This window comes from Arachis ipaensis, chromosome B01 (assembly GCF_000816755.2).
Source record: "Arachis ipaensis cultivar K30076 chromosome B01, Araip1.1, whole genome shotgun sequence".
In the NCBI taxonomy this organism is placed as follows: Eukaryota; Viridiplantae; Streptophyta; class Magnoliopsida; order Fabales; family Fabaceae; genus Arachis; species Arachis ipaensis.
In genome coordinates this window covers 123623302-123627104 of record NC_029785.2, presented here as the reverse complement: position 1 = coordinate 123627104, position 3803 = coordinate 123623302, and the positions used below count along the sequence as shown (strand labels likewise).

Here is a 3803-nt window from a genome sequence, read left to right as displayed (position 1 = left end):
GTCGAACCAAGGTTGCAACGGACTTGTCGAGTTATTCGGCTTAAAACATGGCTATTTCGTTGCATTTAAGTATAACAGTGAATCTAAATTTATATTCATCGCAATTCATTCAAATGCTTCGGAGATTGATTACTCAAGTTTGGGGAGTTTCCATAATGACGACCCCCGTACGAAACAGAAATTTATTTCCCATGCGAGGGTGATCGCCATGAAAACTGCTTAAACTAGAATAATCACTCCCCGACTCACTCAGATGGATCACAATGAATTTAAACATATCTTCATCGTTACACTTAAAAAAACGAAATAACAACGCTTTGACACTAATAAATCGGGAAGTCTGGACCTACCTTCGTTAAATCGTGCTAGTACCACGTGATTCTAGCTCCATTCTACTTTTACTCCATCCCCGGATGATACGTCCGACGATATTCATGATACCAAATTCCCATCTGAACTTTATTTTACCAAAACTGATCCTTATTACTGTGTTCGGCGACACGTGCGCAATTAATTGTTAGCAAGAGGCAAATTAAAGAAACGCAAATAATTATTACGAACCGATTCATGATGTCGAAGAAGAGGACGGAATAAGCAGTTAGGTCAACAGGTTTTGAGGTGCTACTGTTTTTCAACGGCCTCTTTGCATTATTCCATAGGGTGAGAGCTCTGGCAGCATCTGAGGGACTTGGAAACCAAAAACCGAAGTCACTTTTTACACAGAAAAGAAGTTACTAAAACAAAGTTACATACCATTCATAAGAAAGAATTAGAATTCCCACAATGCCTGAATAAGCCAACTTCTTCAATGGATTCAACTTCTTAATGATTTTTATGCCCCCCATCACTTCACTAACTGCCAAATAAATGTTCCGTAAGATTTCATATTTGCTGTAGATTAACTTCTATATGTATAAATGTAACTCATGCTAAAATATATACCACGTAACAGGAGTCCATTGTGTTAATAAGAAAGACCCAGGGGCTTTACATGCATCAAGTGAAATGCTCATACTTTCGATAGTGATATGTAGGTCTCTATTGAGCAAAAATTATAACATGAACTATCATTTAGTTGTCTTCTGCCAGAAATATTCGTTGACTAGGTTTGATGAAGACATTCAAGAGCATTCAAAATTATCGTCACGTCGGATCATGAACATACATGTAAAACACAAAGTTCCTCGCAAATTTCGCCACTTTTCTTTATAAACTTTGTAAACATTGAATGATTTAGCCGATCAAAAATCACTACCATCATTTCATAAAACATTCAATATCAGCATTCGAGCAACAAATTTTATCTCCCATTGCGGGAATAAATGCTTATAGAAAAGCCAGAAACTTGTTAACAGGAGATGAAACAATGGAACTTATCAACTTAACAAGTAAAAACCCTAAACCAATTACTTGTGTATCAAATTGTTTAACAGTGCAAATTCACTTGTTTAGTAATTGGTGACTAACTCTACTACAATTAACAACTGATTACAAAATTAAAATATGACACACACACAGAGTTCATGGACACTCACGTGGGCAAGTCATACATACAAACTGCACTTTCTTTGCCCGATCCATCTGCATCTGTCATCCGATACACTCCAACAACAGTCTATAATACAAAAATTACACAAATTATATTAACAGTATTGATTCAACCTCCTTCATAACCAAAATTTAAATATTAGCATGTCCAAATATTGGTGGTTAAACTTACAGATAAATTCCGATGTGGGTTTCTGCCACCTTCAGTGGTCCCGAGTCCGTTAAGACCCAAACGGTTATCGCCGTCATCGATACTGACGAATCCATCCACCTAATCCGAAGGTGTTTCGGATCCGTCTGTATTCACATCCCTAGCCCACCGTCAACCTGATTTCAGAATTAATGAAATCATCAAACAAAATGAACCACAACGACTTTGAATAACATAAACCACAAAATCAAACAACAGACTCGGCGAATACAAGCACGAGGACTTACGAGGCCAAACCGGAACATTGCTATGATACAAAACATGGAGTGGATGCTTCCCATCTGAGATCCCTATATGTTCGGGAGTTCCTCGTGCTTGTGTTGGATTGGCGATAGGGTTTGAAATATTTGTTATCAGTGGCTAAAACCTTCTAGAATGACCTATTTTGTTTTTTTTTGTTCTTGGGCCGTCCAACCTGACCCAATCTCCATCGCATAACCCTGTCGCAGGTAACACGACCCAACAAACCTTCTTCTATCCATGGCTGTCGCCACTCGACCATCGCAGCAGATTACACTCGAAACTGTGGCATATCCAGATTGGATCACATAGTAATAAGACCAGCTGTTACATCAAGGCCTACTAACACTTTACATGGTCCCATAACCACATGGCCCATAGTGGAAATAACCCACATCCTGGCACATCCACTACTCAGCTACCCGTTCATCCAGTTAGCTGGCTATCACTTCCAGCACGGTGCCATAAAAGGCCATCAACTACCCCTACTCCCCTATAAACCCCCCAAATTGGGGACAACTGGACCATCAGGTCAACTCATATGGTGTTTCAAATTTTTGAGGATTCACATTACATTAATCCATCTCAATCACAACCATATCATTATTTAATTGTTAAATCTAACGAACATTAAAACCGAATCATCAGATTTTCAGAAAAACGGTCTGGATCATTTGAAAAGTTTCTCAAATTATATAGGCTGCACGTTTATTTTTTATTTTTTAATTGTTAAAAATATTTTAGATAAAGTGTCATTTTTTAAGATGTATTAGATTTTCGAATCTGAACCAGGGATAATATTAAAAAAATACACAAAAAATAAATGGATTATCCATTTAACTCGTGGGTTATAATCCATTTGACCTACTAATTTTTTTGGATTAGTTGAGCTCAATTCAAATTTTAAATAAACCTAATTTTAGAAATAAAAAATTTCTTCATTTAAATAGACAAAGAGAATAATTTTAAGGGATTTTTTGTGCGCCATTCTCGAAAAAGATCTTTTTTTTAAATGATATTTTTTAAAATTTTTTTTACAAAAATAAAAGTGATTTTATGTTTGGATATCTCATAATAAAAGATTTTTTTTATTTATCAATTATGTTTGAGTAAAATAAGATATAAGTACTTTTTTGTTCATTTATTATGTAAAAAATATCTTTTTTTTTTAAAAAGGATCTTTGAAAAAAAGATGTAAATTGTAGCTTTTTAAAAAAGATATTTTTTAAATTTTTCTAGTGTTTTTACTTTTACTATTAGAAATTTGCCAAACACATTAAAAAAATAAAAAAAATCTTTTTTTATTGAAAAAATATCTTTTTTTATCGATTTAATAGCGTCCAAATTAGTCTATTTTAACTACTTAATTTAAAACATGAAACATGGCTTGAGACTGTGGAGCACCACCACCTACCTACACCATTATTAGCTAATCGCTAGAAGGGTACACGTAGATGAATGATCCAGATTGAGCCATTTTACAACCCTTGATAAATTACAACTTAACTTGAACTTTCAGTTATTTATTTGTTTAGTTTACTTTCTTCCATTATTTTACCTTTCTTGACAAAATTTTATTTAAATCTGCAGAGTTAAGCAGTGAAATAGTAGAGCAAGCACCATATGAGAAGGAGGCTCTGAAAATAGAGAAAAAAGATAGTTAAGGGATAAAAAATTTTGTTTCCTTTGTTATTATCATCTATATATATACAAGAGTATTAGACATTCTTACCCTAATAAACATACTCTATCTAACAATCTATATACACTAGAATACCTCATGAGTATCTAGGAGATCTAGGAG

At 34.4% G+C, this 3803-nt stretch overlaps 1 long non-coding RNA gene across 2 annotated transcripts; it reads right to left on the bottom strand.

Moving 5' to 3' along the window:
• On the bottom strand, nt 263–2405 carry LOC110262688. 2 transcript variants are annotated; one of them, XR_002347663.1, is made up of 4 exons: nt 1987–2405; nt 1721–1875; nt 562–1615; nt 263–486 (listed from the first exon to the last, which is right to left on the bottom strand). It is a non-coding gene; the product is annotated as an uncharacterized LOC110262688 (long non-coding RNA). The 2 variants fall into 2 exon arrangements; XR_002347640.1 differs by having other exon boundaries at nt 263–1615.